Source organism: Gasterosteus aculeatus, chromosome Y (assembly GCF_964276395.1).
Source record: "Gasterosteus aculeatus chromosome Y, fGasAcu3.hap1.1, whole genome shotgun sequence".
Lineage (NCBI taxonomy): Eukaryota > Metazoa > Chordata > Actinopteri > Perciformes > Gasterosteidae > Gasterosteus > Gasterosteus aculeatus.
The window spans coordinates 12,334,503-12,349,761 of record NC_135709.1 but is presented as its reverse complement, the minus strand read 5'-3'; positions in this window follow the sequence as shown (position 1 = coordinate 12,349,761).

The window sequence follows — 15,259 nt, the reverse complement described above, 5'->3', positions numbered from 1 at the left end:
CTTATAACTAGTACACTCTAATTACAACACATCATTAATGATCACAGTTCATCACACAACATCATAAGATCTAATACAGTTCATGTGGTTCAATACTCAAGACATTTGCCTCAATCGGCTCTCTTGTGTTCAGTTGCTCATCTACTACTTGACAGGAGAAAAAACTCCCAAAAAACCCACTGTGGGGATAAAATTGGGAGATCCGGCAATTAGCATCCGTCCCCAGGTTTTAACATCACATTGTGACAGAATGTTAATGTGTACAGTGTTTTATGATTTACATGACTATACATGTTTGTTTGATTCATATTGCATTCCCTTTATGTAACATGATAATGTAACTAATATATAATAACACACAAACTACAATTATAAGACTAATGACTAGTTTATGCTTCTGCGTTTTCAGAGCGACGCAGACGCAAGCCCCTCTTGCGTGTCCCTTGCGTGCCTTTTCACACCTCCTTGCGTCCCTGCGTGTGTCGAGACATTTTTCCGCAGCGCACCAGGCTGCGATTGGTCCGCTAACTACATCCTTTACGGAGTCTCACATTTCCGCTTTCATAGCCCGATACCGCCATTATTAAAACGAAGAATGTTTACGAGAGAACGGATCAGATTTAATGCGTAAATATGACCGCTTATACAAGCCGTCATTGGCGGGTTGTAGAAGCGGGTTGGATTCACGGAGGGAGATCGCCGCAAACGCCGGTTTACCTGTCGAGAGGTGCACAAAGTTGTGGAGGAAAATACGGGACAAATGTGTCCGCGATGAAAAGCAGCAGTGGCGATGCACGGGGCAATAAATATGATATTCTGTTTTACAAATCCTTCTAAATTTCTGAAATTGTGTTTGTTTTTCCTGGGGTCAAATTGACCCCGAACATAATCCATGTTACTATTCTTGATAACAGAATTTTTTTTTCATTCCAAATAATATAGATATAAAAAACATGTACTTAGACATAATATAAAGCCATAAAAACACCAAAAATATATCTCTTTCCAATTTTAGGTCAATCAGTGAGATTTTAATGGTGATCTGCATATTTCGCCATAGTCGCGAATATTCTGGATGTATCAGGGGAGGGGGGGGGGGGGGGGGGGGGTGTATTTTTATTTATTTAAAGGGCTATTTAGGTAGTCAACAAACAAACATAAAGTACCTGACACTCAAAATCAGAAAACAATATTAACTCTAATCATTTTCTGAAGGTTTAAGTTGTTGGGGTCAAATTGACCCCAAGGGTAAAAGATGTTAGTAAATTTGAAGGTAATAGGAGGGCTAAGGCAGTCCAGGGTGAGATAAGACACAGATGAAATCATACGTGCCCTGACTGACCTTTTAGATGTTGTTGATTGTCTGGGTCCATAAAGGGAGGGTCACGGGGTCACCCCTACATCATCTGGTACTTTTCCAACACTCCTCTTTGAGGGTGGGCTGTCCTGTCCTGAGGCAGCACAAACCTCCCTGAAGTGTATATAAGCTCCTGTTCTCCTTTTCAGCTTTGTCAGATCTTCCTGCTCCTTTTGGGGGAAGGAACATCTGTCCCTTTTCAGCTGAATTGTAGTCATTTGACTTCTGTCTGTGCTTACGACTTGTGCTGATAATTTCTGTATTCTTTATCTTTTTTCTATATTCTAGCTAGTAATAAATACTTAATCACAAAGCAAGCTCAAGATACTTTTGATTTCTCACATGGGCTAAATGCACAAATTTCCACCACAAACTTGGCGACGAGGATGGGATGGACGCGTGATCTGGACTCTGACGGACGGACAGGAGGCCATATAGTATAGGTGATTCCTCCCTGAGGGTGAGAAGCTGCCGTCCGACGAGACCTGGATTGCCGATCCATCCATTTCAAGAAAAAGAAACGACGAACACGCGGTGAGAGATCAAAATTATTTTAAGGCAGACAGAGTCATTGACAAAAGGGTTTTAGGCCTATCTCACAACGTGTGTGTTGTAGACAGACGTGTCTGGGTCACCTGTAGTATTCGTCACAAAGTTGCAACATCCTGTGTCTGAAGTTCACAGGCGCAACTTTGGATCAGTGCAGTAGACTGAGTGACCAGAGAAAGCAACGGTCAACTGACTTGCCTTAGTTATGCATGTGGTATTTCTCCGTTTGTGCGCACCTTTATAGGCGCGTACACTCCGGGTATCCAGATACAGATACCTAAATGGGTAGTGTTCAGAGTAAAGGGGAGACGGGTGATAACCATGAGACTAATATCCTGCCACTATTGTGTAAATTTATGTCAGAGCGTAATCCTGGCAGTTTGAATCAAATACAGAAATGGGTTGAATTGGGGTTTCCTTCAAAGGGGAGTTTGAGTAAGAATCAATTGGAGCAGTTGGAATTGCAACTGAGGGGGAAGGAGAAGAACGATGCAGCTCAGCATGCAGGCCTGTCGGGAAGAAAGCAGAAGAAGAATGTGGTATGTAAGGCAGATTGGGAAGCTTTCAAGATGTTGAAGTATGAGTCGGAGAGAAGGGAGAGACAGAGGTTGGTAGCATTTCATTCATTAAAGACCGAAGATCCTACAAACAGTTTTGAAATGTGTACCCCTTCTAACCCAAAAACACTTTATCCTTGTTTTTATGAGTTCCTGAGGAGATTGGTGGACACGGATCTGGACTCCCCCCCTCCCCTCACTGCTCCTCCAGCTCCAGCCTTCATGAGCCTGCAGTCTCCTCAGCAGGAAGCAGCACAAGCAAACTTTCCTCGGCTTGACAACAGCCCACCAGGAGGGAAGCCAGATTCAACCTCCAACACCAGCCAGACGACCTTTTCACCTACTGTGACCCGCTCGCAGGCTCAACAAAGACGGGCCTTGCTCAGAGGAAAAAAGAAAAAAAAAAAAAAAAGAGACGTTGTTCGATCCTGCAGCTTCTTTTCCAGTGGAGGGGGCGCAAGGGCCGATGCTGGTTCTCAGACCCTGGTCAGATGCCGATGTGACCAAGGCAATGAGCCACGTCTGCAGTCCCAAGGACAATATTGCTAAGTGGGAGACTGATTTTCAGCAATTTGTCAGAAAATACCATCCCAGCATGTCAGAGCTGCGGCGTCTGATGTGCAGACTTCTGACACATGACTATCACAAGGTTCAGAGTGTGTTCAACACCACAAGAATGGCTGCTCGCCTTAAAGATCCTGATTGTGAGCACGGCACAGATGTGGACATTAGAAGTGCTGTAGATGCTCTCATTGTGTTGGTAAAAGAAGAATTTCCTCTGAGACTGAACCTCCCCACGTCACCTCTATGACACAAGGGCCACAAGAAACATGCAGCTCCTTCCTGGCTCGCCTGACGACAGCTTTTGACACCCACAGTGGCCTCAAGCTACCTGATCCAATGGGGTCACAGCCCCTAATGCCATATGAAGTCCATCTGAAAGAACATTTTATAGGCAGAATGAGACCTGAGCTTATACGGATGGTGAAGAGATCATGTGTAACCTGGAAAACATGTGCTCTTGCAGACATCCTTCAGCACGCTGAACACGCTGAAGATGAGTTACACAGGAAAGACGAACAAAAGAAAAAGGACAAACTAAAAGGTTTTGAAAAGGCTCAGTATGCGATGTTTACGTGCTTGCAGTGCCAACAATTTGCCCAAGGCCAACGTGGAAGAGGAAGAGGTTATGGAAGAGCTCGTGGCAGAGACAGATCAGATCGGACTTACGGGAGCGTGTGTTACAATTGTGGACAACAAGGACATTGGCGAGCAGAGTGTCCTGAGCACATGAGGATGAGACACATCACACGTCTGACTGAGGGAGACAGAGGGAGGGGCGGACCCCAGAGACGGAGCACCCATCACGGAGGAGAAAGTAACGCACCCTACACATACTCATAAACGAAACAAAATAGTTGTGTACACACACACACACACACACACACACACACACACACACACACACACACACATCTTAGATTGCATGTCGAGTTATATTCAGAAATTCCCATAATTAACGTTGACGATTTCTTGCCATCCGGTAACACTTGTAGTTGACTCAAGAGCATTTGGCAATGTGTTTGAGCTCAACATCAGATGGCACACACAAAAAAAAAAAAAAGACTAAATTGCAATTATTTTAGATGTTTAACTACAGTCCAAAATCCCTCCTGTATGTATAAGGATGAAAACTATTAGCATACCTTGATGCATTAATTACTCATGACCATGTAAAAATTGCGCATACACACACGGTAGAAGATTACATGCATGAACAGTCATTACATTGCACATCCCATGTAAGCACAGGGCGAGATAGAAGGTATGTGGACGTATGGCATGACCAAAAGTTGGAGAAAGAGAGATTATGGTTGAAGCATGTGTATTGGTCAGAGGAGGCTGCTGCAGTGTCTGTATCTCTCTCTCCTTCCTAAAGAAAAAAAAAAAAAAAAGAAGGTGTTCCTTCGTCTCGGCCTAAAGTTCAGACCGGGTGCAGAGGATCCTCATGAAGAGTATAGCGCTAGTGCCTGTTGCCTACTTCTCCTCAAAACTTGACCCTGTTGTTTCGGGTCTTCCTCTCTGTTTGCGAGCAGTGGCAGCAGCCGAGAGAGACATTTTAGCATCATGACATTGTGGGCTTCTGTGATGTCCCACTCATGGTCCCACTTACTGTCTCTCATATCTTATATGCCCAGAAGATTTCTCACCTCTCTGCTCAGAGATGGTTCAGGTATCCTACAACTTAACGTAATTGTCAAACGATGCAACGTCCTTAACCCAGCTACTCTTCTTCCAACTGCAGATGACAGAGAGCTTCATGACTGTGTCGAAGTCTTGCAGCAGACATGCATACCAAGGCCTGATCTGTTGGACACACCTCTTCCCAATGCAGATCTTGAGCTGTTTGTAGACGGCTCCGCTTCTCGCTCACCAGACACGGATTTTCAGTGGTTACATCACACAGCACACTTGTTGGTGGCAGGCTTCCTTCACACTTCTCAGCACAGGCGGTAGAGTTGATTGCACTTGCCGAGGCATGTAAGGCAGCTGAAGGTGAAACAGTTCACTGATTCACGTTATTCTTTTGGTGCGGAGCTCTTTAGAGACACAGGGGGTTTCTCACGTCATCTGGCAAGCCTATTGCACATCATACCCTTGTGTCGGCTTTTCTGGATGCCATTTTACTACCCAGAGCCATTGCAGTCATTAAATGTGAAGCTCACACCTCTTCTCTTGACCCTGTAGATCTGTAGGAAACAGGGGCGCGGATGCGGCTGCGAAGAAGGCAGCCTCACAGGGCTTCCTTTTCCCCCTGGCTCAAATGCTTTCCACACCGACCGATCCTAGTCCTTATGCCGATCTTTCAACACTTCAGCCTCTTGCCGGTGCACAGGAGCGTTCCCTGTGGAAACGATCTGGTGCCATTCTTGAGGGCGGAATCTACACAGGGCCGGAAAGTAGGCCCTGTTTGCCACGTACGCTCTCTTCCACAGTTATGCTAAGTTGTCTCACGGAAAGATCACGTGGGCAAAGGGGGGATGTGCACTGCTATAAATGAGCATGCTGAGATATTGTGCTAACCTCTCCCCTTCACTCTCAGCACTGCACGGAGAGGTGTAAGCGGCGCTTCCATCCACAGCTACAGCAATGCAGCACCACCTGAAACCAGGAGACTGGGTCCTCATTAAGGATCACTGGAGAAAGCACTGGAAGCAGAGACGCTACACGGGGCCCTTCCAAGTACTCCTGACCACGGAGACGGCAGTTAAGGTGGAAGGGAAAGCGACATGGGTCCACGCCAGCCACTGCAAACGCATCCCGGATCCAGGAGGCGAAGGAGCACCTCCATCTGGTTCCGGTTAAGGGGTTGTAGGATGGAGAGCCCTCCCCCACTGCAGGGTTCCAGGACACCATCGGGCCCGGTAGAGACGGCAGAGACAGCAAGGACGGCAGCCACCAGGAGAACAGCGATAAAAGACAGATCTCCAGCGCCAAAGAACACTTAGGAAGCATGGTTGGAGCCTGAGTATGAACATGTGCATATCACTGACGCTGGCAACACACGGCGGCAACAGCGCAAAGCACAGTTGCCTATGAGGGTGAAGAGGGGGAAGTTGTACGTTTTGCAGTTAAGCGGTTCAATCATGAAAATAGACCTATAGATATTAATTAATTAATTATAGGTATTAATTTAATATGATTAAAGTGATGTTGGTTCGATTACGGTCCATCCCTTAACCAACGTTATCACTTTCTAGGTGGTTCCTCTCTAGGTACTGTAGGATATTAGAAACAAATTGACGATCCGGTTCATAAAATTAATAAAAATGCATATAGTGTACACCAGAATACAGCCATGATTCTGAAACTGTGTAATCAATAAAGTAATGACAATATTGTAAAACCACTGTAATTCTGCAACTGTAATAGAATAATACCAATGTACAGTTATGATTGTATTTGATGTAATGTAATCAACTGGAATGCATGCATGTAATACTTGAACAACAACTGATATTGACTAAGGATCATCCGAAATCCGAGTTACATTGAACTCACCAGAAGACCACTCCCAGAGGTGTGGACACTGACTTTCACACCTTTAAGCATTGTTATAAATACCTGTAGGAAGCATTGTCCTCGAGTTCACTGGTGGAGACGACAGACGGGCACTAGAGATGGTCAAAGGACTGACCTGGGGCCTGTTGGTCGCTGAGACCAGCGGCTCCTCAGCTGAGATGTTCTTTTTACCACAACGCCATCTCTTTTATTAAATACATTTGATTTTAACCTTTCGATCAGCGATGACCTCTGTCCGTCCGGCGTTTCTTCATTTTTGAACACAACAGTACGAGTGACTGTAGTAAATCACATCAAACACATGGTACTACAAAATAGGATGGCTCTGGACCTCGTTGTGGCTGCACAAGGCTTGGTATGCAAAGCGATTCATACTGAATGTTGCGCTTACATCTCCGATGCAACATCATCAGTTTATGATGTGGTGGCAGACACATTAAGGGGCATTAAGGAATTGCACGACCACGACTGGAATCTGTTTGGGGAAATACAGGCATTTGTTGGATCATAGGGACCTTCTCTCTTCAAGGAGCTGCTATGGGATTTAGGGGGCATCAATCTGTCTGTAATTGTTATAACCCTAATTGTAACGGTTTTAAAGCTCTTCGTAAGGAAGGTTGTTAGTACTCATGTATCAGTTGAACACACAAGTACTACTATACGGTGTCCGGTTCAGGAATGGACTCCACCCTATCCGTATAGCTCTGACAGTGATGATGAGTGTGAGGATTGTGTGTAACTAGACAGCATGTATGGTGTTAATGTTTAGCAAGAGTTCTCAATGTACCTAGAAGTTAATGATGTGATGTTCTGAATCTTCGTGAATTTACACCACCGATGTATGTTCTAAGAGTTTTTTTTTGTTGTTTAATTTTCTTTCTTAATTTTGATTTAGTTGTTGTTTAGAGTTTCTTAAGTTGATTCCGGATTGTCAAAAATGACAAAAAGAGAGGGATGTTGGGGTAAAATTGTTGTTGAATGTGACCTTTGATGTGAGCCGGTGACTTAAGGCAGTCCAGGGTGAGATAACACACTGACCTTTTAGATGTTGTTGATTGTCTGGGTCCATAAAGGGAGGGTCACGGGGTCACCCCTACATCATACTTTTCCAACACTCCTCTTTGAGGGTGGGCTGTCCTGTCCTGAGGCAGCACAAACCTCCCTGAAGTGTATATAAGCTCCTGTTCTCCTTTTCAGCTTTGTCAGATCTTCCTGCTCCTTTTGGGGGAAGGAACATCTGTCCCTTTTCAGCTGAATTGTAGTCATTTGACTTCTGTCTGTGCTTACGACTTGTGCTGATGATTTCTGTATTCTTTATCTTTTTTCTATATTCTAGCTAGTAATAAATACTTAATCACAAAGCAAGCTCAAGATACTTTTGATTTCTCACATGGGCTAAATCCACAAATTTCCACCACATGCTACAGCTGTGATACCAGTTGTATTTCAGCCTTGAGGCTTGAGATCTGCTTTGTGTCGCTGTGCACAAACCCCCTGAGTTGCAAATTAGAGCAGAAAATTGCTTGACATCATTAGAATTTATTCTCTTTGTGGCGTCTTTTGATGAACACCCAGAGCTATATGACATTACCAACCGTAGTTAGTATCACGGCCATAAGAAATGCTGGCTGGTCTCCAGCTGGGTTTACTCGCTCAAGAGCCTTTCAGCAGTTTCTGAAGAAAAAGGACTTAGTGGGCTGCTGTGGCTTTTATAATTACTGCAATAATTATTTGAATCGTTCAGGGACTGCAGGGAGGTGTTCATACTTTTCATATAAACATAGAGCTGGGCACTAGTGACCGCAGGCTGAGGAATTTGGAAAAATGGTTCAATCAAGCCCCCGCTGCGCAATCCTGCATAATTTATAATGTTCTCGGGGCTGGTAATTTAAGCAATATGCAGGGCTTTGTATGGAGGAAACAGTAAATGCACAGTACGTGGCTCAAGACACAGATACAAATGTTCATCAATTGATTCAATGATTGGCCGCAATACATCCCGTACATACAGATTATTACTTCCTAACGAGACACAACAAATTGTATTGGAGATGTAGCTTTTACGGATACCCACTTACTGCATTCCATAAATTAGAGATTAAGCAGCTGACAAACACATTGGATGTGTGAATCTATGTGACAGCGATGCTGTTCAGATTAAGCAGTTTTGCTGTTTCTTAAAGCCACACTAATCCATTTTTTAAAAAATGAAAGAGTAATCATGTGACAATGCAAAAGCTAGCAATAGCTTGATTATTTGGTTTCCTAGCATTTATCTTTACATTAACTTTCAAGTTATTAGGGACATAGGACTCTAACCTACTTTCCCAGTATCTAACATTGAAAAACACACTTAGCCACAAGCTAGTGTTGTTGAACATTTTGCATCAAGCAAGCTATCATTTCCAGACATACAACTCAAGCGCTGGTAACAAACCAAAATAAGAGCGTCTAATACCACTTGGTGAAACACTAAGCTTTAAAACTAAGACATCCCTCTAGCGTCCGTTTTCGATGTCCTACGCCACATATGTCAAAATCCGGCAACAGTGCGGCGGCCCGCCGGATGACTTTGCTATTGTGAGAATTACAGAACGGTCCTCATGCATAAGCGGTCGCTTCAGCTTCTTTTATATCGATTCGTTCCCTCTCCCCCGTCGCCCGCTTCGTTGTCCACCATATCGTCCGCCATTCAGATCATCAGCTCCACCCCTTCATATGATTTTAATGGTGTGGCCCACGTTCGATCAAAGTGGGCAGTATGTGGCCCGGACCTGAAATTAGTTTGACACCCCTGTCATACGCCTTCATGTGAAGTTTTAGGTTTAGACAATTAAAACCACTTAGGAAAAAATCATGGCTGGCGTTGACTTGACCGATCTCTGACTCACATGACCAGCGACAAGCGGCAGTGAAGTGACTTTTTTTTATGTGGATGGGTAGTTCTGCCTTTGGTCAACACATGAATGCAGCTTCTGCTCCTACTGAATTTGACATATTGCTACTGCTGAAAAAGAAATCTGGATTTTGTTTTGAAAAACAAAAACGTTAATGCAGAAAACCCTTTTTGGAGCAGCTGTTGTCACGAATGGGGGACAGAGGAGACAACCGTGAGGTAAGTAGAATAGTTTATTGACAAGATTGCAGAACCAGACGGAGATATGATGAATAGGCAGGCAGATGATCAGGATGGAACTTTAACTGGAGGGTAGTCCAAGTTCCAGGTTACGGACTGGAGGAGATTCCCTTGGAGCAGCTGCTAGGGATTCAGGTACTAGAGTGAGAGTCTGTGGTGTCCTGCAGAGACGAGACCAGACACTGAGTGTGTGAAGAGGAGTCAAATATAAAGGGAGGTGAACTGATGAGGTGCAGGTGATGGTGATTAGAACTCAGGGGACTGTGAACGAGAAGTGAGTGAAGCTGGTGGGATCCTGACAGCCTTTCCTGACTGTACAAAGTATACATCTTATTGCGTATTAACTCTATATGGTAAGACAAACAGTTAACAGGTGTTCTGGTCGGGAAATGCAAATATTGTTAGAAACGAGATTTCATCTAAATAGTTATAGTTAATAGTTTTAGCGTGTATGTTGAATAGTGTTGGTGTGTCTCTAACCCCCCTTGGCTGGTAAATCTTCTAGTTGACCCGCAGACATTACATTCCTCAGCCAGGACATAAACTGATTCCCCATCCTGTCAGACTCGTGTCTGCCTGCTTGGCAGATCCTGCTTACCCCTTACCTAACTCTTAAATCAAGACAAGACAGCAAACCCCCAACTAAGCCCATGAAAATAACTTTTGATTATCAATTCCCCCTTTTTACATAATTCATTATGTAAACCAAAAAAAATCAAAAGAAACCACCAATCTAAACGCTAAATATTTATATCAGTGAATACGGGTGAATGCAGCAGTCATGGAAATCCCTAAACAGTACAAAAAATCTACACCACATCTAAACCGAGTATAATAGACACAGAATACATCCTAGCCTAGAAATATCACACCATCTACGTGTATGCATCCACTATATATGATGTGTGCAACAGTTAGCAGATCACGCGGACAGGAATGTTGAACCTAAAAGGATTTCTTCTTCGGGTCCCTCGAAGTCGGTTCTTACCATACCTATCTCCTCTCCAATCTCCTCCGGCCCTAACAATTGGATCCTTTCATGTAACAAAGCCATCTGGTATGGCAAGGGGTATTTTAGCATCTATTGCAGAGGTGATGCGTCGGAGACATAGTTGTCTGATAAAGGGGATGCAGCAGCATCCACAAAGGGCAAAAACCACTATTGCGATTACTAAGGTCAGAAAAACTGACAGGAAGAAGCCCTTCCATTGTCCAAAGTATTTACCAAACCAATTACCGACGGTGCCGTCTATACCAGAGTGTTCAGCTAATTCAATAGACATGGCTCTTAGTCTGTGTAATGGTCTAGTAAAGGATCCATCTGGGGCGGTGTTATTGGGGATAAAAGTGCAGCACGCTTGGCCAAACATCGCACACACTCCTCCTTTCTCAGCTAATAACATATCCAAAGCCATCCGGTTCTGGTAAGTCATCAATGAGGTGGCCGATAGTTGGCTGTGCACCCCTTCCAGAGCATCTCTCGTCATATTGGTGAGCCGCTGGATATTGAAATGTACATAATTTAGTCGATCCACATTTTTGTTCACAGTTATAAAAAGGAACAATGATTCCCATCCGGCCGCTATCTGATCCGTTAACTTGTATTGATCAGGTACCCCTCTCGGCACACTATCACACAGTGCGTGGTTACTTCTGCAACTTTGTATGGACCTTCCTAGCGGGGATCAGTCCAACTGAATCTGGCTACTTTACGTAGTACCCAGTCATCCACCTCCACTGGTGCACACTCTCCTTCTCCAGAAAGGATCTCTGTCACCTGTTGAGAGACACTCATCACAGTATTATTACACATTCTCATATAGTCAGATGTTTCCACATGTTGGTACTGCAATGGGCTGACAGTGGTAGGCAAAGTGGTTGTTAACGGACAAGGCATCTTTCTTCCCGTTCATACCTCATGGGGGCTTATCCCTAACTTAGAGTTAGGACATGATCTTATCCCATACAGCACTATCGGCAAGGCTGCCACCCACGTCAGCTTCGTTTCAGCACAGACTTTAGCCAAACCTTCCTCTATGGTTCTGTTAGCTCTCTCAACTAGCCCTTGAGACTGAGGATGATAAACTGCCCCAAATTTATGCTTGATCCCAAACGTTTTCTCTATTTCTTGTAGTTCAGCGTTCGAGAAGTGTGAACCATTATCCGATCGTATGACTTCTGGAATACCAAATCTGGGTATTAGTTCTCTGGTCAGCCATTTTACTACGTCTGCTGCTCTTTCTGATTTTGTGGGGATCACCTCCACCCACCTAGAAAAAGGATCAACGCATACCAACAAATACCTCTTGCCCTCAACTTGGAAACTTCCAAGTCCAGCCTTCAGTGTTAATGTCCACTTTTATTGCTCTTCAGCCCAAAAGCAAAGCAGAGGGTGGGAGACATGTCTGTTACTTGCAGATAAAACTCAGCTCATGCTCAGTTTGATCCAATCCATTCATTCATTACTGATAGATCACCAACCTCTTATGGTTAGCGTATCCAAATGTAAGGGTATACTACTTGTTGAACATTACAGGATGACCGTCTGTAACAAGTTTCCATATTTCGTGTACTGGTGCTATAAATGTTCCTTTGATCAGACATTTGCTTCCATCATCAAGATACTGTATCAAGTGTATCGTGCACTATACACTCAATAGCAGCACTTAACAATTTACCGCCCATCTCTGAATTTAGGAGAAAACTCGAAAAAATACAAACATTAATCTAAAAAATGGACAATATAAACAACAACTCTCCTAATTCCTTATCACCTTCATTCCTCATTTCAATCTTACACAACCTTATCTCTTAATTTTCAATGACTGATTGTCTTGCCGTGGAAAGTGTGAACGCGTTTGACTGTAAGAACGCAACTATTCCATGCGATATGTGTGCACAACATTCTGGTGTTCCATTGTTATATGGGCCGTTTCAATCAACGCTCTTCCAATAGCAGCTACGTTTCTGACACACGAGGGATGCCCTATTTCCACGTCATCCAGCTTACCACTATAGCACATCAAAACCTTACGATCTGTGTTACCCTCCTCCTTTTGAAACAGAACGGAATTCACAAATCCGTTCTTCTCACAACATCCAGATGGATGGGTCTCGAGTAGTCAGGGCGGTGAAACGTGGCTGCGCTGGCCATAGCCTGCTTGGTGGCAATAAATGCAGCCTCCGCCTCCCGGATCCACACCAAAGGCTTTGAGTAGTTTTTATAGCCTGCACCCAATATTAGCGCCCTCAAGGGAGCCACCTGCACCGAGAAATCAGGTATAATATTCTAGCTCCATGTTACAAATCCTAAGAATTTCATCATTTCTCTAACCGTCGTGGGCCGAGGACGTTGCAAAATGGACGACTTCTGTGTGTCAGTCATAGCTTGCCCTGATGGTGACACAATTCTCCCCAGAAAATTCACCTTCTGTCTCCCAATCTGCAATTTCAATTTAGACACTTTGAAGCCATTTTCCTGTAACCACTGCAGAACCGTTCTGGTAGCGGACATAATCGTTCCTGAACTTGTCCCTGCTAGCAGGATGTCATCCACATATTGTAGTAAAACAACTCCTTCTGGTAGTTCCAACTCGGCCAAAATGGTCTCCAGAACATGGTTAAAAATCGATGGTGAGTCCACATAACCCTGTGGTAACCGCGTATATGTATATTGGCGCCCCTTATACGTAAACGCAAACATTTGTCTCGAGCGCACAGCTAGAGGGACACAGAAAAAAGCATTCGCCAGGTCAATGCAGGTGAACCATCTTTTATCAGGGCCTATTGCATTTAACATTGTATAAGGATTTGGGGTGCCATAGTGAGTTGGTACTACAACTTTGTTGACGAGCCTCAAATCATGCACCATTCTATAGTCAGGCTTTCCGGGTTTAGGGACCGGGTTAATCGGGGTATTCCAGGGGGACCCCGTCCTCTCCAATACACCTGCCTGCAGCAACACTTCAATTGTTTTTTCTATCCCTGCGATTTGTTCCTCCCTTAAGGGGTACCGAGGACGGTAAATTGGGACCGTTCCGGTTTTTAATTCAATTACCACTGGGGCCATTGGAATCAATCCCACATCAGCTCCCCCTTTTGTCCAAAATGTATCAGGAAAATCAACTAGCATGAGCTGTGTGTTCTCATGGTCAGTATTTTCCCTACCATGTGTGCAGCTTAGCATGTGTTTCTCTGGTATAAGTTTTACTTCTGAGGTATGTGCAATACGGTACATGTCATTAGCCTGAGAGTAATGTAAGTTAACATTTTGAGTGGGCACCCAGTCCGTGGCATCAACCCCCGCTTTAACCATCGGCCCCATGTTCTTGGCTTCTCCTCCGCTTTGGATGAGCAAGGTGATGTGAGGAGCAGAGGTCTCTTGTAGCGCATATAGAACTTGTAACTCAGAGGTTAGTTCCACCGCAGCTGCCACACCTTGTTTCCCCACATAGATCTCTCGGACCTTAACAGCAGGATGTCCATGGACCTCGCTTTCAAACTCAAGTCCACTCCACAGGGTGTCATAGTTCTCATCAGGAGACAGCGAATAGTTCATCGTGCAATGAGGAGGATCCGCAGGTGGTTCAGTCGGGTGTAATACCTTGAACCATGGGCCCCAACGGCGGACAGTCTCATGCAGAACAGTTCGATCATAGTCCTCCACTCTCCCCCACCAGACCTCTGCTTCGTCATTCAGCGTCTGTTGAACTTCAGCTTGCAGCAACTGGTGGCCATAAGAGTGGGGTGTGGCACATCGTTGCTGTGTCCCATCCGGGAATGTTACAGTGATACATCCCTTCGTCATTTGCATAATGATATTTTGGGAACACAAAATGTCTCTTCCGTTGATTGTCAGAGTCACCATGGGTTCTGGGAACAGGTTACCGTCAGCCGTCGGATCTGGGCACCCCTATGGCATTTGCTGATGACCTGGGGCCTGATGCCGCAGGCTATTACCCTGTTGTAGTGTATGTGGTGCTTGTGGTGGATAGATATCATAAGGGTATTGAGCTGGGTTAGACTGAGGCCTCTGACCCTGAGGTGGATGGGGGCATGCGTCGGACCAATGTCCAAGCTGCCCACAGCTGAAACAAGTATTCTGTCGTTGTCTAAACTGCCCTCCATTGTTTGGAACTCGGCCACGATTTCCCCCTTTCCACTGTCTTTTCGGTTGCCTGAAGCCACCGTACAGTGGGGCCCCCATCATGTGTTGTGGTTGCGGGGCATAAGGTTGGGGATAGTAAGCCTGTGGAGGAGTGTACGCGGCCTGTTGTGGCTGCTGGCAGGCTGGCGCACATGGGAAGGGAGGGGGGTCTGGATAAGGGTCATATTGAGGTGGCCCTTCCCCCTGAGATGGCGCTGTTGTTTGGGTCATCTGTTTGGCTTCACTCTTGCCCTGGTTCAACTTCTCTCTGCTTTCCTTCAGCTGTGCTTTCGCCAATTGTAACTGAATATTGTTTAATTCACCCTTTTCCTTATCATATTTTTCTTTGCTCCGGTCCACATAGTGTTTAATCTGTGAGGACAAAGAATCAAAATTCATGACAGACAACCCCACTATTCCTCTTAGTTGGT